Source organism: Trichosurus vulpecula, chromosome 9 (genome assembly GCF_011100635.1).
Source record: "Trichosurus vulpecula isolate mTriVul1 chromosome 9, mTriVul1.pri, whole genome shotgun sequence".
In the NCBI taxonomy this organism is placed as follows: Eukaryota; Metazoa; Chordata; class Mammalia; order Diprotodontia; family Phalangeridae; genus Trichosurus; species Trichosurus vulpecula.
The window spans coordinates 138,720,427-138,742,150 of record NC_050581.1 but is presented as its reverse complement, the minus strand read 5'-3'; the positions used below and the strand labels follow the sequence as shown (position 1 = coordinate 138,742,150).

Here is a 21,724-nt window from a genome sequence, read left to right as displayed (position 1 = left end):
ATTCCATTTTCCATTTCTGTACTTTTGCTCAGGCTGAAATGCCCTCTTTCTTCCTCTTTTTAACTTCTTTCAAGGATCGCTTCAGGTGCCCTCTCCTGCAGAAAGCCTTTCCTCATGCTACCAGTCATTAATCCTTTCTCCTTCCTTAAATGATACTGTATCACACATATGAACATTTTGAATCCCCGTAAGATGATAAACTCCTTAAGAAGAATGAATGATTTTTGTATTGTTTTTGTATCCCCATTATCTAGCACAGTATCTTGTACATAGTAAATATTTAATAGTTTCTTGTTGGCAAAGAAACAGAGATTGAATGTGGGGGAGTTGTCCGTGAGCTTGTAGTAAAAGAAAGAAGATCTAAGATTCTCCACTCCCAGCCCACTACTTTTTATGCTATATTGGCCCCCCTTAAAAAATATCTGGAGAAATTTATAGTTTCCTTTTAATAAAATCCTAGTAACTGGAAGATTTTGGAATTGAAAAAGCAACATAATGTAATTTAGTTTTCCTTATGATTTCTTTTTTAAAAAATCTAGTAACTGGAAGATTTTGGAATTTAAAAAGCAATATAATATAATTCCATTTTCTTTTAATGTAATTTCAATTGCAATTTTAAAGAGGGTTGAGTGAATAGAAAACTCCCTTTCTGATTGAGAAATACAGGAAATAAATAGTAAAACTCTATAAGATGCTGACCCTTTGAAGGTTAGTGCTTTTGTGCCACTGGGATGATGCACTCAGCTTTCCACACATGGTGACAGAAACTGTTTAAATTGGGTATGACTGGTAAACAAATAAACTTGTGGTTAGCCACTAAATTAATATTAACATCTGATAGTTAAAGTTCTTCATGTTTGAATTATGAATTGTAACATGTTAAAATGGAAGCAGCTTGGTCTATTCTCGTAGGACTAAAATCTCTGGCATTCCTGTATCTTCGGAGTTGGGAAGGACCGTGGAAGCCATCAGCCTATACTTGAGCTGGTATCCCTCTTACACTTTCCCAGAGAAGCAGGCCTCCAGCTTCTTAAAGCTCTCTTGGTGAAGGGAAACTAATAATAGCTAGCATTTATATATCACCCTGAAGCTTGCAAAGTGCTTTACGTAGATCAACTCATCTTATTCTGACAACAACCCTGGAAGGTGGATGATATCTTACTTTTCTTTTTAATAACAGATGAGGAAATTCAGGCACAGAAAGGTTGTGACTTTCCCGGGGTCACACAGCTAGTATGTGTCTGAGTTGAGATGTGAACTCAGGTCTTCCTGATTCCAAGTCCTCTACTCTATCCACTGTACTACCTGGCTGCCCATTTCACTTTTGCATAGCTCTAATAGGAATTTCGTTTCCCCTTATATCTAATAGAAATCTTCCTTTCTGCAACTTCCAGCTGTTGTTAATATTTATACATTTTAGGGCTAAGAAAAAAAAGTTTACTTCCTGTTCCATGTCAGAGCCCTTCAAATTATTAGAGGCAGAGCATCATGTTCCCTTAGGCTTTCCTTTCTTTAGGCTAAGTTTCCTCAGTTCATTCAAAAGAGGCCCCTCAAATGGCCTGGTATTCAGTTTTCTCATCATCCTGCCCATTCCCACCTGAAGGCTTCCCGGCTTGTCATTGTCATTTCTAAACTGTAGCATTCAGATTTGAACACAAGCTCTAGATGTGCTCCCACCATAGCAGTGTCCAGGAGCAGAACTATCCCCTTATTCCAGCTACTTTGCTTCCAGTGATGAAACCCTGAAGATTCCATGAATTGCTGTGGCTCCCAAATCATGCCATTGACACATACAGAACTTGCTGTCCATCAGCAAGCATCCCTTGTCTTTTTCACATAAGGTCTTGCTGAGGCATGCCTTCTCTAGCCTGTATTTCTGTAATTTTTTTTTTGGAGGGGGGAAGGCAGGGCAACTGGGGTTAAGTGACTTGCCCAAGGTCATACAGCTAGTAAGTGTTTTAAGTATCTGAGGTCCTATTTGAACTCAGGTCCTCTTGACTCCAGGGTCAGTCCTCTACTCACTGCGCCACCTAGCTGCCCCATCTGCAATTTTTAAAAAACTAAGTATTAGAACTTTATACTTATCCATATTAAATTCTTTCCTGTTAGACTTACTCCATTTTTTCTAGCCTATTGAAATCTTTTTGGATGTGATTCTGTGACTAAAGATGAAAATGGTCCCCCTCAATTTTATGTAAATTCAATCAAATGTTTATCAGAGTCAGGTCTGTGGCTAGACCTGAGTTCAAATCTCATCTTCCTCTAGTCTCTCCTCACTGCAGTCCATCCTCTACTCAGCTGCTAAAATGATCTTCCTAAAGAGCAGGTTTGACCATGTCCTCTTCCTCTCCCTCCTCCTCCTCCTCCTCCCCCTCTTTCTCCCCCTCCTCTTCCTCTTCCTCCTCTTCCTCCTCCTCCTTCCCCTCCCTCTCCTCCTCTTCCTCCTCCTCCTCCTCCTTCTCCTCTTCCTTCTCCTCTTCCTCCTCCTCCTCCTCCTCCTCCTTCTCCCCCTTCCACTTCCCCTCCTCATCCTCTTCCTCCTTGGCTGGTGCTCTTACTGCGCCACCTAGCTGCCCCAATCCTCCTTAATAAACTCCTTATGACTTCCTGTTACCTTCAGGATGGACTACAGAATTCTCCATTCGACATTTAAAGCCCTTCCCAATGTGATGATCCTCTCCTCTCTTTCTGGTCTTTACTCTTCTCCAAATACTCCACGAGTCATTAACACCGGCGTTATTGTTCTTCCATACATACAACGCTCCATCTCCTGATTGTCTGTCACTGGCTGTCCTCTATGCTTGCAGCATTCTCCCTCCTAATCTCTGTCTCCTGGATTCCCTGCTTCCTTCCAGCCCCTGTCTCACCTTCTGCTGGGGGTCTTTCCTTCCCAACTCTGGTGTTCTCCCCTCCCCTCCACTGTTAGTGCTTCCTCTTGGAGATTGCCCCCGAAGTATATGGTGTATATCCTATATGAAAATTGTTATTTGCATATGGTCTCACATTAGAATGTAAACTCCTTGAGGACAAGGACTTTTTTTTTTTTTTGGTATTCCTAGCGCTTGGCATTGTGCTTGGCACATAGTAAGTCCTTACTCAATGTTTGACTTGACTTACCATCTCCCTCATTAGAATGGAAGCTCCTTGTGAGTAGGGATTGTTTCATTCCTTGTTCTTTTGTCTCCAGCATCTAGCACAATGCCTGGTATGTAGTGGCTTACTGATTAATTGATTGATCAATCAATTCATTGGGATTACATTTTCTTTGCTTTTAAGACCCTAACCTAAAATTTTCAATTTTGTATAATAGCAAAAAAAAAAAAGGAGAAAATAACAAATTTTGGTAAATGACAAGGGCTTTGCCATTATGCAGCTTTGTGCATCCAAGTCTATCTACAAACTTTGATCACAATTCATCTCCAAGGCCAAGAGGTTGGTAGATTTAAGTGCACATCACCCATCTTCTTCTGTAAAATTTCAGTTCTTTCCTTTTTTTCTGTTTTGCTCAGTGATAACACCAATATTCCCCATTCCTGAGTTTAAAACTTTGTTGTTATGTCAGATTCCTGCCCTTCAATTATCCCCAATCAGTTTCCAAGTCTTGCTGATTTTTCCTTCATGATTATTTTGGATTTCTTTCTCCTTTCTCAGCACCACGGCCACCTACATAATCTAAGTACACACTATACACATGTAACTCAAAGATCTCATCTTCTTTTCTTGCTCCTATGCCTTCCTTGACCCCACCCCATGTTGCACAATCCTCCTAGCATCCTCTTCCTGAAGCATAACTTTCATCTATTCCAGTAAGAACTTATTACCTTTCAGATCAGGTTCAAACATCTTAGTCTATCAGCCAAGAAAGTGCAATGAGTAATCCTGTATTAGCTAGCCAGCTTTATTTCCTTTTCCTCCTCAGGATGAACGCTCTGCTCTAGCATCCCCTGGCTCCCTACTCACACTTTCCCATGCAATTTAATCCCATCCAATAAAATGAAATTCACTTCTGGATACAATGTTAGGTGTGAAGGAAGATATAAAATAATATTCAAAATAATATAGTACAAAATAAAAACAAAAACAGCAGGACACGAATTTAGACAAAGGTCTATGTAAAGAAGAAGGTTTAAATTGTCTGGATAGATGCCATAAGGCATCTAAGTAATACCTATTGTCGTTGTTCATTTGTGCGACTCTTTGTGATCCCATTTGGGGTTTTCTTGGCAAACATACTGGAGTGGTTTGCCATTTCCTTCTCCAGCTCATTTTACAGATGAGGAAACTGAGGCAAATAGGGTTCAGTGACCTGCCAAGGGTCACACACTAGTAAGTGTCTGAGACCAGATTTGAATTAAAGAAGATGAGTATTTCTGACTCTGGGCCCGGTGTTCTATCCACTGCACCATCCAATTGGCCTACATATCTATTAGGTTTAGGTAAAACATGGCCTCATGGAGCTATAAAACATGGTCCATGCCCTCATGGAGCTTAAATTTTTCACTGGGGGATATGACACATATATGAATAATTTATACTTCTCCATAGGATTAGAGAGTATTTCATGGTAAAAAGATGTGAGAATTTTTGTGGACTTCAAGCTTGAAATGAGTTAATAGTTCATTATGGCAGACAAGAAACAAATGCTATATTGAACTTCATGAACAGAGACATGGTATTCAAGACTAGGAAGGTGATAGTCTGACTGTACTCTGGCTTGGTCAGATTGCAATTAGAATATAGTATTCAGTTCTGGTTACCACATGTTAGGAAAGACGATGACAAGGTAGAGAGAAGCAAGAGGACAACGAGGATAGAGAAAGGATAATCTCAAGGCATAAACCATTTCTCACAATTTTGGATTTTCTTTTCTTTCTACCCTCCTCCCCTCCAAAAAAAAACCCCACAACCCAGTGACTGCCAAATAATCACGGAAAAAGCAAGAACAAAACTGACTAAAGTCCAAGGTCTTCATTAGGGATCAGTGAGCCTGAGAGGGTGGAACATTTGAGCTGTTATTCAGTCGTGTCCAACTCTCTATGACTCCATTGGGGGTTTTCTTGGCAAAGATACTGGAATGGTTTGCATTTCCTTCTCTAGCTCATTTTACATATGAGGAAATGGAGGCAAACAAGTTGAAGTGACTTGCCCAGAGTCACACAGATAATAAGTGTCTGAGGCTGGATTTGAACTCATGAAGATGAGTCTTCCTAGACTCTATGCACTGTGCCATCTAGCTGCCCAAAACATTTGAGTTAGGTTTGAATTATCACCAAGAGATCATGCACTTATCTGAACCTTTGGCATTTGAGAAATAAAGATCATTAAAGTAACAACTAGAGATATTGCTGACAGTTTCCATTCTAGTCTCATTTAGAAACTGGAAGCACAATGGTAAGCCATAACAGGCAGCCCATTCTTCAACTCCATTTGAACAAAAATGCACAGGTTGGCATAATTAAAAAGTACTAGAGGAGACAAAGATTGAAGTCCAGACTTCATCTTTATGAAGCTTACTTCTCTCATTGATATAAATTAGTTTTCTTTCTGGAAAAAAATTTTATAATCAAAGCTCACATATGATTTCGGTCATATCTAGAAACCGAAATATGGTTCAGTAGCATCTCATTTAAGGGGAACTTACTTATCAGCTTCAGCTATCCAGAATACATCTGAGGACCTGGAAGAAAGCACAAATTGTCACTAAGTAGCTAACATGGGTGCTAAAAAGACTATACACTAAAGCTCTGGCTTTATACATACATACATACACACATACATACATACAAACATACATACATACATATAATGTATGTGTATACATACATACATATACATATATTATATATGTGTATATACATATACATACACACACACATATATATATATATATATACATATATATATATATAAACACACACACACATACACATAAGAGTCCCTCAGGCTCTCCCTCAGACCCCATTAATTTTTATTTTAGATGCAATTCGAGACAGAAGTCTGTTAGCAGTCTGTTGCCATTTAGTGTAGGGTTAACCAACTCTTTCCACTTCAATAGACACTAAGGTCATAGTCATATTATAGGATATAATTGTGTTATGTGACCTCAAGGTCACACCACATTGAGAATAGCTGAAGGAACTTTAGCAGAGAAGAGAGGACTTAAAGGGGATATGATAGCTGTCCTTAACTTTGAAGGGCTGTCTGTTACATGGAAGAGGGTAGCGTAGAAAGCTGTGAAGAAGTAGATATATGCTTAATCATGCAAGAAAAGGCTTCTTAACAACTGTGGCTATCTCAGAGGAATACTCAGTGCCTTGGGAGGTAGGTGCTATTGTTATCCCTGTTTTTACAGATGAGGAAACAGGCAGGCAGAAGTTAAATGACTTGGCCAGGGTCCCACAGCTAGTAAGTATCTAAGGCCAGATTTGAACTGAGGAAGACTCACCTTCCTGACTTCAGGGCCCAGTGCTCTATCACCTGTGCCACCTGTGCCACCTACCTGCCTTGGGAGCAGAAAACTCAGCAGAAAACTTCCAGCAAAAACTGAGCCAAGTGTGTTTTACAAAGGACTTTTTTTTTGGCGGGGGGGAGGGGTAAGGTCCAGATTGAATTAGACAATCTCTAAGGTCCTTTTCAATTCTGTACCCAAAATTTGAAGAAATTACTAAGTCATAGCTCCACCACTTGTTCAGCTTGTGACTTCAGGCAGGTTATTTATTCTCTCTGGGCCTCAGTTCTCCTATGTAAAATGAGCAGGTTGGATGAGGTGTCCTCTAAGATCCCTACCAGCTCTATGGCTATGATCTCATTATACTTTGCAGTGGTTGTTGTATGGATCCAATGAGGTCATTCAAGTGAAGTACCTTGTGCTGTGTAAGGTATAAGGTACTATGTAGATTTAAGCTAGGATGTTGCAGTAGTGGTCATCATTATGGTTATCATCATCATCTGACGTTGCTCCTCCCACTAAATGGCAAACTTCTCTGGAGGAAGGATTCTGTCTTTTACTTCTTTGTTCCTCTCTTACCACCCATCATAGAGCTGAGTATACTGTAGCATAGTGGAAAAAAACATGAACTCTGGAGTTAGAGGACCTCTGGGGTCCAATCCCACCACTGATACTTCCTATTTGTGTGACTTGGAGCAAGCCGCTTTATCTTCCTGTGCCTCAGTTTCTTTATCTGTGTAATCCCAGTCCCCAAACCCATTGGTATCTTTGTTACAACTGTTAAATGAATGGCCTCTGAAGTCCAACTCAGCTCGAACTCTAAAAACTATGAACTAATTGGCTTGATTGTTACTTTGATCCCCATATGGCATGAAGAGATTTTTCTTCCCAAGGGAGACCCAATAGTTTACCTGGAAAATAAGACTTAAACCAACAACCTATTTATTATGATAAGCCAATAGACTTTCTACTTTTTCTGAATATTTACCTCAGACCTAATAGAGCTTTTTTTTTTCCCCAGCTGGTTTTTCTACCTCTAGTCATATTACTATGGTGAAGCTTATTCCTGGGGCTACCTCAATTGCTCTGAAGCAGAGATGTTCATTGACCCTGGGTCCATTTGGTTAGCAGTGGCCCCATGGGCTGTTTTTCAGAATGTTTGCTCAGGTAGGTGTGCTTACTATGGTGCAATAGTTAGAATAGTTGGCAGACCATTTGTGGCTTGGCAGAAGCCATAGGTATATTCAGGTACACAATTGCCTAGGCTGTTTCTGAAACATAGCAACAAATGGGAATTTCTACTGAAAAAAAAGGAGATATAATAATGCCAAATTTATAATGATCCCAGATTTTTCTTTTCTTTCTAACTCCCAAAGAACTACTAAGCATCACAGAAAGAACAAAATTGACTAAATGCCAGGGTCTTGGTTAGGGATCAGTGAACCTAAGAGAATGGAATATTTGGGTTAGTTTTGGATGATCACCAAGAAATTATGCACTTATCTGAAACTTTGGCACCTTAGAAATAGAGAGGGAAAGATCATGAAAACAACATCTAAAGATATTACTTCCATTGCACTTTCTATTCCAGTCCCATTTAGAAACTGTAAGTGCAAAGGCAAACAAAACCAGGAAGCATTAGGCAGAGGACATTTTTCAACCTAATTAAACCAAAAAAGTATAATTACACACATATAATTGCATGTAAATAGTTGTGCGTAATTATGCACAAAACACATACAAGGTACAGGAGGACACAAAGATTTTTTTTTTTTAAATGACACAGGCCTGGACCTCAAGGAACTTTCTTCTCTCATTTGTATGTGAATTTTCACCCAGAAAAATCATTTATTAATCAAAGATCAGATATCTTTTCAGTCACATTTAAACCTTATCTGTCAGCCTCAGCTATCTAGAATACAATAGAAGACAATTGAAGAAAGTAAAAGTTAACTCTAAGAAGCTAAAATAGGTGCATGTACTTACATTCACATATTTTTCATATAGGAAAGCTCCTTCGGGCTTTGCTTTGAGCCTATTTATTCCTAGTTTAGTAGGAGTAATTCAATTTTAGACACAAAATCCTAGAAATCTGTTCTCATTTAGTATAAGGACAAACAATCCTACCCACCTCAATGGACCCTAAGGACATAATTGTATTGATATGATATAGTTTCAATATTCACAATGATGATTCAGAGCCATCAAGTAAAAACAGAATTATATTTACTTTGTTTAAGAAGGCAGGGAAAAGTATGACATCGGTTTAAAAGATTTTTGTACAAAATAGTTTAAAAAAATTTGCCATCTAAATAGAATAGACTTCATTTATCTGATAGAATAAATTATGTAGAAAATCTTATTCTCTGAAAAATACCAGTTAAATTAGATGTTAACTATAGTTGTATGAATTGGAAGAGGGTTACCAAAACTTGCAATCTGGTAGATGCTGGATTGAATATTAGAAAGAAAGAACAATTGTGACTCTGCTGGGTATTATGGGGGTTCAAATAAAAGCAGTATGGAATAATTCCTGCCCACAACAAATCTTTAAACTATTTACAATTTTCCTGCTTGTTTCATTTGAAAGAGACCTTATATACAATCTAGTTCAGCACTCTTAATTTACTGAGGAGGAATCTGACAATCAAAAAAGTCAACTGATTTGTCCAAGGTCAGAGAGCTAGTGTCTGAGCTAGCTGTTGAAGCCATGTTCAGTGTTCTTTCTTGCCTGGTTAATCCTTCGGTGTTTTTATGGGTTTGGTAAGCAGGATTCAATAACCAGAGTCTACGTGAATTGTCCAAACTGAGTTTCTTGATTACTCATCCGATGAATGGTTAGATACTGGACTGGAGATAAACAAATTAGGACTGTGATAGTCCAAGCCCAAGCAAGCCTAACATTCCCCTACTTTTGGCAGTAAACTCTAAGTACAAGGGATAATGACATCTGGATAGGTCAGAGTTTAAAGTTCTAAATTAATTTTTTTTAAATGACTGAGTTTGTCCTGCTTTTAGCCCCAACCTGTTTATACAGTTGGTCAACAACAAACATTTATTAAGCACCTATTATGTACCATGCATTGTGCTATCTGTTCTACTAAATCTCAGAGACTTGATTCTTTCTGTCACATTATAGATTCACCTCAGAAGCAATATCCCCTGAAATTCACAATCTAGTAACCACAGCCCAGCACCAGGGTCTCTGGGCTAAATAGATTTATCTTGGGTAAAGCTCTGAAAATCTCTTCTTTTTGGCTCACTTTTACATTCACCCAGAGTATTACTGAAATATAACTAATGTCTGAGTTGCTACAAAAGTGTGTCAAAGGGTCCCTAGTTCCCACACAAATAAACAAAATAACAGTGAATCTATCGGGTACAGAACTGCTTTTATTTCTCCCCACAGAAAATTCAGAAAGGACTGAGAGTAGCCTTTAGTTTATCAGTCCCTTCCCTTCACAGACCTAATCTCCCTTATTTATAGCAACACTTTGTGGTTTGGACTTCCTTCAGATGGGAAATGAACTTGGGTTTGCTACAGAGGTGATCCTCTGGTACTCTGGGGAGTCCCACTTTCACTCTAGGGATACATAGAAGCCTCTAGCCTTATGGTTCTTCTTCTTCTTCTTCTTCTTCTTCTTCTTCTTCTTCTTCTTCTTCTTCTTCTTCTTCTTCTTCTTCTTCTTCTTCTTCTTCTTCTTCTTCTTCTTCTTCTTCTTCTTCTTCTTCTTCTTCTTCTTCTTCTTCTTCTTCTTCTTCTTCCTCTTCCCCTCCTCTCCTCCTCTTCCTCCTCCTTCTCTTCCTCCTCCTCTTCCTCCTCCCCCTCCTCCTCCTTCTTTTTTAGTTGTCATTTTTATGAAGTGTCTATTTAATAGGTCAACCTCCCCCCCCCTCCCACCCCAGCCAAACTGGAGTTTTTCTTGTTCTCCTACTGTGTGCCGGTCATGACAAAAACAGTTGCTGACAAACCTGAACATAACCAACTATTTCAAGAGAGTGTGGCTAACAGCAGCTTTAGTTGTTGCTGTTTTTTTTCCTTTGTAAAGGCTGTATATATTCTACAGATCACAACAATGGTTTAGACACACTAAATAAGTTTAAATGAGATGTGACAACAGGCACACCCGGGAAACACAAAGTTGAGTTGCGCTGCTTCTGGGGCTCTCATTGCCCCACCTTCTGGTCACTGGTTGAGTCTTGAGGGTGAAACTTGCCTAATGCCAAGGAAACAACAGGAACACTGCAGTGTCACGTTGGAAGGGTTGTGCACGGGCACCAGCAGTCCGGAAAGTGGCATCCATTAGACATTGCTCAGGGTGGCCACCCTAGGGAGGACTTTGCCCTCCAGCAACTCTAGACCGGCACCACCCCAGTGCTCACATGGCTGACTTTGTTCTTAGTGTTCCATTTGGCACAGCAAGTGGCAGTATCCTTACCACTTATGATAGTGATGCAGCCGGTGGTGGGATTCAAATAAATTAACAACCAGTTCTCCACGAAACCGAGCCAAGGTGCTGCTGTTGTGGCGGTGGGCACAGGCTCCACCCACGCTAACAACCCGTTTGCTGAACTCAACCTAAAATTAGATACTGGTTCTTGTAAGCCAGTATGAACCAGCTGAATCCCACCACTGGCATGCAGACCCTTTTGGTGGCCTCCACCACATTGTTCATTAGCTCTTTGGTTCCCTGAGAAAAGGACTCTCACTCACATACTCTTAACAGGTTCGTTCCCCACAATCTGTTTGGCCTGGGTCACAGTTTCCACATACTTCTTGCTGCTCTCAGGGCTACAGTCCAAAACCATCCATTCAGCAGGGATGCCAGAAGCCATTGTGGCTTGGCCAGTCTTGACATTCTCATCTCAAACTTATCCGCTGTGATGAAGTCAACAGGCAAAGTGATCTTGACATCATTCTTCTTAGCTTTGGCCATCAGGTCTTTGACAATCTTGACCCCCTCTTCATCAAAAAGAGAAGTTCTGATGTCCATGATGTTGAGCAGTTGAGGAAGGTGAAACCCATCCCACCACCAATGATAATCTCATCAATTTTGTCTAGCATATTGTTAATCAACTGGATTTTGTTGGCAACGTTAGCTCTGCCCAAGATGGCCAGGAAGGGCCTCTCTGGGCTTGCCAGGGCCTTGGAAAAATAAGTCAGCTTCTTTTTCATGAGGAAACCACATGCCTTCTGGGGCAGATTTACTCTCACCATGAAACTGTGGGCACAGTGAGCAGTACCAAAAGCATCATTGACCTAGATATCCCTCAGCTTGGAGAGAGATATTTGGAAAGCTTCTACTTTGGCCGGCTCAGCTTTGATCTTGTTTCCAGAAGCATCTTTGCCTTTTCTTTCTTCTTCTACATGGAAGCAAAGATTCTCCAGCAAAATGATAGAACAGTTAGGTGGGTTAGCACAGGCTTTCTCCACTTCTGGACCCAAACAGTCCTTCAGGAATAGAACATCTTTGCCCACCAAGGATTTGAGCTCTGCAGCCACAGGCTCCAAGGAATATTTGTCAGGCATGGGGATATCATCAGGTAGGCCTGAGTGGCTCACCAGAACAATAGACTTGGCTCCATCATTCAAGCAGTAATTGATGTTAGGAAGAGCAGCCTTGATTCTCTGGTTGTTGGTTATCTCTTTGGTCTCCATGGAAACATTATAATCCACCCTCATGAAAACTTTTTTCTCTTTCAGGTCCACCTTTTTCAAAGTCAGTTTGCTGGAAAGAGACATGTTGGTGGTGAGGAGATCACAGGGCAGCTGCAACTGTGGCTTTGACTGGAGCTCTGGCTGCATGAGCTAGGGACTGCTCTGCACACAGGGGACAGCACCTACCCTATAGTCCTTCTTTAAGTACTTGCATTTCCCTAAGGAAGGAAGAGAACTTGAGCTTCATTGCACCTGCACTATCCAAATAAATCATGGTGATGGTATATGAGAATTTCCAGGTTCCCCCTCCCCAATGTCATATCCTTGCTAAAATCAAGTGTAAAAATCTCTCCTTAAGATGGCAATGTCCAAGAATTCCTCCTACTCTTACTGGAAGGTGGGATTCTGAGACTCACTCTTCTCCCAAAGGCTGGTGCTCTCTAGGAATTACCTCTTTTCTCTTTAGATGGCAGATCATTGAAGTCTTACATGTGGGGTAGCCAGAGAGGCAGCTCTCTGACTTAGGAATTCCCCTTCCTCTTTCTAGAAGGCTAGATTCTTGGCTTGCTACTAGATTTGTAGATGCTGGCAGTTGTTCTATGCCATCTATGAGTTCTGGAGGTCACTGTCAAAGTGCCAGGTTGATTTGGTCAGTGACCAAGATTAGGCCCTAAAATTTAGGGGAAATGCAGAAAATGGTGACCTGTTGCAACCAATATGATACTATGGAAAGAGTCCTTTCTCTGGAGTCGGAGGACCTAGGTTCTGATCTTATCTCCAATGTTCATTACCTGTATGACTGGGCAAATCACCTATGCTTTGCTATGTAATATGCTTTTTTGTTATATATTGTTGTTCAGTCATTTCTGTCATGTATGACTCTTTATGAGCCTATTTGGGGTTTTCTTGGTAGAGATAATGGAGTAGTTTGCCATTTTTTTCTTCAGGTCATTTTATAGATGAAGAAATTGAGGCAAATAGGGTTAAGTGACTTGCCCAGGGACACAAAGTTAGTAAGTGTCTGAGGCCAGATTTGAACTCAGGAAGATGAGTCTTCCTAATTCCAGGCCCAGTACACTATCCATTGTACCACCTAGCTGCCCTTGTTAAATATAATAGCTAATATTTATATAGCACTATGTGCCAGGCACTATGCTAAACACTTTACAAATATCTCATTTGATCCTTATAGCAATGCTGGGAAGTAGGTGCTATTATTATATGCAAACACTGGTTAAATGACCTGCCCAAGGAGCCAGTAAGTACTTGAGATTGGATTTGAACTCAGGTCTTCCTGACTCCAGGCCTAGAACTCAACCCATGGTGCCATCTAGCTGCTTGCTTAGTGATGTTTTGAAGCGGGGCATGCACATGTAAGGGGGCATGAATTCACATAGTAAACACATACATTGGTCACATGCAGAAGCCTAAGACAGACATATACTATACATGCTTAGTATTCATTACATAACACTTGTGTCCTTAGTCTATTATATGCCCTGTTGTTATGTACACTATTATGTGCTATATTTTATGTTTGTTGCCTCTAGTAAAGCTAACTGTATGCAGTTCCAGAGAGAATGCCATGGGTTAGTCACATAATTTGCATGGTTGTGAGTAGTTGGAATGATCATATGTTATATGATCATTCATGTTACTTACTGATACATATTCAAAGATATTCAAGTATAATCCGTGTAATTTTCCCAGATTATAAATTCTTTCCTAAGGAGAGGATTTAGGGAGCCAGTGATGTTTCTTGTTGGTGAAAACAGAGCAAAAAAAAAAGCCAGTTCCTTCATTTGTTTGTTTTGTATGTACTATTGAAAAAATGTAACCCAGGGACATGGAGTACAATGACCTCCCTTCCTTTGCTCATCTTAGTTTTAATTTAGATTCATATAGATGTATGCTGTACCTGTGTGTTCTCTAGTCGTACATATTCCCTATGTACATGCCCCCTTCATCCCTTTGATGATGTTAGATCTGTTAGAAAGTGTCATTGTATGTGTATGTTTTCCTGCTGTTTTATTTTTTGAAAAAAAAATGGAGATCCAGAGAAACTAATTGTCTGGACTTCCAGGAAATTAGCAGAAGAATCCCAAAGTTAGCCTCCTCCAAGGCTTAGCTCATGTGCTATCTTTGTGGGAAGCCTTTCCTGGTGTCTTTAGTTGGTAGTGCTCTCTCTAGCCACAAATCAACATATATAATATATGGATATGCATGTGCATGTATACCTGTTTACATATTGTAGCCCTACCCCAGTAGAATGTAAGCTTTTTGAAGTCAAGAATTCATTTGGTTTGGCTTTATATTTGTATATTTAGTACCTACTATACAGTGTGTTGCACATAATAGGAATTTCATTAATTCCTGTTGATACTTTTTGGAATGATTAGATTGGATGCAGAACAAGTTGCCCTCAAAAAGTTAGGATTTCTTTTTAATTCCTAAAGAAGTTATCAAATATACACAGAGGATCATATATTAGGAAGACTGATTTTATGTCGGGATATACACTGCTGCACTCCCTTTAGAGTAGCATGCTCATAAATGATATCAGTGAGAATCCCCTTGTCATCTTCTCACCAGCCCTCTTGTGCTCTCCAGTCATACATGTGTTCTCTAGCTCATCCTTTCCCTCCTCCATCCTCATTGCTTTCCAGTTCAAATCCAATGACTCTTTTTAAGTGTTTATTCTCCTAGAATTCTGTATACTGCTTCCTTCTTGAAACTCCCTGTTTTCTTGGATTTCTATAAAATATACTCTTCTTTGATGGGTTTTCTTCTTCCTTCCTAAGCCCCTAACTGTGAGATACTCTTAAACTTCTGATCTCCTTTCACTTCTATGCAGATGACTCCCAAATCTCTCCGGTTGTGACATCTTCTGAGTTTCAGTCCTGTATTTCCAATTACCTCTGGAACATTTCTTTCTTTTCCCTTAAATTCAACATGAAAATTGAACTCATCATCTCCCCCTAAACACTTGCTACAAAACCTAAATTCTCCTCCTGGCTTCTTTATTACGTTTGGTGGCACCATGACTTCCCTGTCACTTAGGTTCAAACTCTCAGCTTCATCTTAGACTTTATCTTCTTCCTCGCTTACAGAATGTAATCAGTTATCAAATTCAGTGGATTCTTTGTTTGAAATATCTCTATCATCTGTCCCCAAGTTTCCTTCCCCACTGCTATAACCTCTTAATCTCTATCTGGATTGTTGGCATAGCCTCATAACTGGTCTTTCCTCAATTTTCTCCCCTGAACCAATTTATTGTGAGGATCATCACTAGAGAAATCTTCCCATAGCAAGTTTTAATTCATTTGTCTGCTACAAACCTTCAGTGGTTTCCCATTACCTTACTAATAAAGTCCTAATTCCTTATTCTGTTTGTCAAAGCCATCTAGACTCTCCCCATAACTCACCAATCATCTAATATTCATTTATTTATTTTCTTGGTAGTGTAATCATTTTATTAATAAGGTCAGCCAGTTATTAATAAAAGGATAGTCATTTGGCCAAAGCCAATCATAGCAGCAGACTCATAGTTCATGTACCATTCAAAGAGTAGGTGTTCCTGAAGAGTGGCAATCAACTGATTGGATAACACAATGAAAGTTGAGCTCTCTTAAAATAAAGGGCTGAAAGTGACATCATTTCACCCTTTGACAGCAAAACTATTTCTATACTAGACCACCAACAACTTTGGGCAGACCACAATAGCTTCTTTTGGATGGGGTATTAAATAAGAAAGTTAGTCCAATCTCATTATCAGCAATGTCCTTCAAGAGAGTGAACTTTTAAAATCAGGACTTTGGAAGAAGGGGAGAGCTCTGGATCTCCCTAAGATTATTAAAGTTATTAATAATCATTTCTCTCAGGGTAGAGCCAAGATGGTGGCTGGAAAGCAGGCACTTGCTTAAGCTGTCCCCCAAATCCCTCCAAAATGGCTCTGAAAAAATTCTAGACCTGCAGAACCCATGAAATAGCAGAGGGACACAGGTCTCCAGCCCAGAAGAGCCTGGATGATCGCTGGGAAGGGTTTATCATACGGTGCTGGGAAAGGAGCGCAGCCCAGCGGTGGGCTGCACCAGGACAGACCAGACCCGAAGTCAGCCAGCCAGAACAGGCCTTAGGGCCATGAATCATTGAGCTGTGGCAGTTACCAAACTTCTCAACCCACAAAGGCCAAAGAGCAGGTTAGTGGAAAACTGCGGGATAGAGTTGAGAGCGGTCAGGCCCCATCCCTGGGGGTGGCAGAGATGGTACAGCTGTGGTGGTGGCAACAGCAGGAAGCTCCTGTGGCTGCTTCCAGAGCTCCAGGTTCAGCTGCTTCCCAAGTCCCTGGCTCACACAGTGGGAGGAATCTAGCAGTGGATCAGAGCGGGAGTGCAAGGAGCGCTTTGTGGGCACAGAGGCAAGTTCTCTTGTTGTGCCCTGCTTGGATATAGATTGTGGTCCTGGTTGGTGGTTCTTGGGGGAGGAAAAGCACTGCTGTGATGGAGCCTGCAGTGACGGTGGAGTAGAAGTAGCTCTGAAAACAGCAGCACTTGGACCCTAAAGCTTGGGACAAAGTATTCACTACTCTACAAGCAGTCATATGCTGACAAAAAGCTCAAGGGTCAAGTAGTTGACTGGGAACATGAACAGGCAGAGAAAATGAACTCAGACTCAAACTCAGACTCAAACTCAAACTCTAGATACCTTTTTTGGTGACAAAGAAGACCAAAACATACAGCCAGAAGAAGTCAACAAAGTCAAAGAGCCTATATCAAAAGCCTCCAAGAACAATATGAATTGGTCTCAGGCCATGGAAGAGCTCAGAAAGGATTTGGAAAAGCAAGTTAGAGAAGTAGAGGAAAAATTGGGATGAGAACTGAGAGTGATGCAAGAAAACCATGAAAAACAAGTCAACAACTTAGAGACCCAAAAAAATACTGAAGAAAATAATACCTTAAAGAATAGACTAATGCAAATGGCAAAAGAGCTCAAAAAAGCCAATGAGGAGAAGAATACCTTGAGAGGTATTCTTTAGTCAAATGGAAAAGGAGGTCCAAAAGACCACTGAAGAAAATATTACCTTAAAAATTAGATTGGAGCAAGTGGAAGCTAGTGACTTTATGAGAAATCAAGATATTATAAAACAGGACCAAAGGAATGAAAAAATGGAAGACAATAGGAAATATCTCATTGGAAAAACCACTGACCTGGAAAATAGATCCAGGAGAGATAATTTAAAAACTATTGGACTACCTGAAAGCCATGATCAAAAAAAGAGCCTAGACATCATCTTTCAAGAAATTATCAAGGAAAACTGCCTTGATATTCTAGAACCAGAGGGTAAAATAGAAATTGAAAGAATCCATTGATCACCTCTTGAAAAAGATCCCCAAAAGAAAACTCCTAGGAATATTGTCGCCAAATTCCAGAGTTTCCAGGTCAAGGAGAAAATACTGCAAGCAGCGAGAAAGAAACAATTTGAATATTGTGAAAACACAATCAGGATAATACAAGATCTAGCAGCTTCTACATTAAGGGATCGAAGGGCTTGGAATACGATATTCTGGAGGTCAATGGAGCTAGGATTAAAACCAAGAGTCACCTACCCAGCAAAACTGAGTATCATGCTCCAAGGCAAAATATGGACTTTCAAGCTTTCTCAGTGAAAAGACCAGAGCTGAATAGAAAATTTGACTTTCAAGTACAAGAATCAAGAGAAGCATGAAAAGGTGAACAAGAAAGAGAAATCACAAGGGACTTACTAAAGTTGAACTGTTTTGTTTACATTCCTACATGGAAAGATGATGTGTATGATTCATGAGACCTCAGTATTAGGGTGGCTGAAGGGGCTATACACACATACATATATATATATATATATAATATATAATACATACATACATACACACACACACACACACACACACATATATATATATATAATATATAATACATACATACATACACACACACACACACACACACACACACATATATATATATATATATATATATATATATATATATATATATACATATATATAGACAGAGGGCACAGGGTGAGTTGAATATGAAGGGATGATATCTTAAAAATATCAGATTAATAGGTGAGAGAGGAATATGTTGAAAAATGGAGAAAGGGAGAGATAGAATGGAATAAATTATCTCACATAAAAGTGGCAGGAAAAAGCAGTTCTGTTGGAAGGGAAGAGGGGGCAGGTGAGGGGGAATGAGTGAATCTTGCTCTCATCAGAATTGACCTGAGGAGGGAATACCATACACACTCAATTGAGTATCTTACTCCACAGGAAAGTAAGGGGAAGGAGATAAAAAAGGGGGGATGATAGAAGGGAGGGCAGATAGGGCAAGGAGGTAATCAAAAGCAAATGCTTTTGAAAAGGGACAGCGTCAAGGGAGAAAACTAAATAAAGGGAGACTGGATAGGATGGAAGGAAATATAGTTAGCCTTTCACAACATGAGTATTGTGGAAGTGTTTTACATAATGATACATGTGTGACCTATGTTGAATTGCTTGCCCTCATAGGGAGGGTGAGTGGGAAGGAAAGAGGGGAGAGAATTTGGAACTCAAAGTTTTAAAAGCAGATGCTCAAAAAAAAAATTGTTTTTGAATGCAGCTGGGAAACAAGATATATAGGGAATGGGGCATAGAAATCTATCCTGCCCTACAAGAAAGTAAGGGGAAAGGGGATGGGGGGGGGAAGTGGGGTGATTGAAGGGAGGGTTGACTGGGGAATGAGGCAGTCAGAATATATGCCACCTTGGAATGGGGGGAGGGTAGAAATGGGGAGAAATTTTGTAACTCAAAATCTTGTGGAAATCAGTGTTGAAAACTAAAATATTAAATAACAATGATAAAATTAAAAAATATATAATCTTTTCTCTCATTCTCCATTTGATTCTATTGAGGGGCAAAGCCCTCTCAATTAATTGCTAAATGATATGACAAAGGTTTCTAACTACGGGACTTGTGTGGGGGAAAAGGGAAAGACGGATGGCACTTTGACAAAATCAAAGGGGACATCAAATATTTATTGAGTCCTTGCTTTCTATCAAAACCTTCCACTATACCCCTACACTCACGACTTGGAAAAACTAGACTGTTTTCCCATACTCATACATGACTTACACTTTCCTCATTCTACTTTCCACCTGGAATATTTTTCCCCCATATTATCTAAACCTGGTATTGTACTTATCCTTCAGGACCCTGCTGAAATCTGACCTCTTACACAAAGCCTTCTTTGATCACCTGAACTGAGAGGGATTTCTTCCTCCATCGTCTTGTTTACTGAGTACAAAATCCATTCCTTTCTCCATGACACATCACAAGCTACCTTGTTTTATGGCTATTTGTGTGTATGCTGTGTCTTTCCTAATTCAATTTAATTCAGTTGTGAGTAAGCAAGGGAAGAGAAGGATTACAAGAGGCAAATGAGTTTTGTTTGTTTGTTTGTTTTTGTTGAATTGCTCCCAGAAAATTTCTTTGGGCTGTTTACAGTACTACAGGAAGAAATGAATTCATTTTGCCTGACAATATGGGATCTAAGGATTTGCATCATAGCACAGAGAAGTCAGCTATTTTTTTTAAAAAAAAATCCATCACTTATCTTGTGTACAATTCTAATTTAATATTGTTCAGCATTAGACATGAAATAATCAGTTGAGAGATGTCAAGTCTGAACCTCTCAACTTAAAGAAGAAAGGGAGTGCCCAAACAAGTGAAGTGAGTTGGTCAAGATTCTACAGCTAGTAAGTGGCAGAGCCAGAAATAAAATGACAGCAGATGACAATATGTAGCTTTGTAAATTTTCTAAATCATCATATTTTATTTGACTCTCACAGCAACCCTTTGGGGTGGTGCAAATATTATAACCCTTTTACAATTGAGCAAACTGTGGCTTGGATTGTTTAATGACAATCCAGGACCTGTATCTATCAAATCTTAGAGGTGAGATTGAACCCAGTTATCCCCCACCCCCAAATCCAGGGCTTTTCACACTATAACACCTTGGCCCTTTGCCTGAGAATCCAAGCCTACTTACTCCCAGTTCAGCATTTTTTCTACAGGATCACAGAATTCTTTAGACGTTCACTTCTCTTATCTCCCACTTTAGTTTCTCTGCCTTTTTGGTTGCTTATTTCCTTTACAAATTTTTAAATGTTTGAAAATTATTTTCATTTATGAAGATACAACATGATGTAGTTGAAGAATCTAAATGTCTGGAAGACCTGGTTTTAAATGTTGCCTCTGAGTATGTGACCCTAAGCAAGTCACTTAACCTCTCAGGCAATTCTCTAAGTCTGTCATTTGCAGATCAATTAATGACCTGCATTGGTAGAGTGACTTCCCTCACCTATACCAATAAAATCACTTATCCCTATTTTTATTTACTGGAGATTTTCTGATCCCTCCTCCAGTTGCCGGTGGTTTTCAATAATTTCTCAAATGATTTTGTATTTACTTAAACTATGTAAATATTGTACTCCCCTTCTCCTTCTGTAGAATATCAGCTCCTTGAGGGCAGGGATTCTTTTTGTCATTGTATCCCCAGTGCTTAGCATAATGCCTTGCACACAGCAAATACTTAATAAATTCTTACTCAAGTCCAGTTATTTTTAAATTTCTATTTTACTAGTTTATACTATTTATTTTTCTTTTCTATCTTGAAAATGAATTACCTCTTAGTGATATGAAAATTGTAAAGGACAGTTAATGATAAGGCAATATGTCGAGATTGCCAATTCAGTGTGAGCGCCTGTGTGTGTGTGTGTGTGTGTGTGTATGCATAAAATCTTAGGAATATGCCTATAGCATGAATATTCTAAGAGTTACTGGATAATAAACAGACATAAGGCCATTTCTTGGGTAGATTTTCATTCATGACCTGACCTTTTCCTATATATCCTCCCACCAAAATTCTTAAGATTTTTTTGTAGTAGTTGTCTTCTGACTCCTCTACTTTTAGTATCTTAAGGCTATCAATCTTCAGAAATTTCCCACTTGGGAAAAAGAGTACTGAAAAAAGATATAGTCTTTATAACCTTGAGACCTTATAGGTTATGCCCTACTGGAGGAAGTCATGGAATAGACTTTTTCACCAACTGGATCTTAATGCTGCATGGAAATACTTTCCTGCAATCTCTGACTGAGTTTCTTTTCTCACCATAGCAGCTCCTGTTAATTTGACCCAATTTGAATGGTTCGTAGAACCACAGATTTTTAGAAAGGGACTTCAAAAGTTCCTTTTGCGGGTAAACCGAGTTCTTGAAAGGTTAGATGACATGTTCAAGATCCTATGGGTAGTAAATGGTAAAGGAAGGATTTGAACTCTGGTCTTCTAATGCCAAATCCAGCATATACTCTCTCTCTGAACATATTTGTCCATCAGTCCATTTGATGGACTTATTTAAATTTCATAGACTTGCTAATTTTCTGAAGTAACTTCAGGGATTATACTGTTTAACTTGAGCAAGAAACTTTCCTACAACTGCACACATAAATTGTTATCCAATTTCTGCTTGAATAATCAATTAATCAGTAAGAATTTATTAAGTGCTACATGCTAGGGATACAAAAAGAGGCCAAAGACAGTCT

General features: G+C 39.5%; 1 pseudogene; it reads right to left on the bottom strand.

Annotated features, from left to right (window-relative positions):
* Nucleotides 1-10,751: 10,751 nt before the first annotated feature.
* LOC118832365 lies at nucleotides 10,752-12,191 on the bottom strand (annotated as a pseudogene).
* Between the last annotated feature and the right edge of the window lie 9,533 nt (nucleotides 12,192-21,724).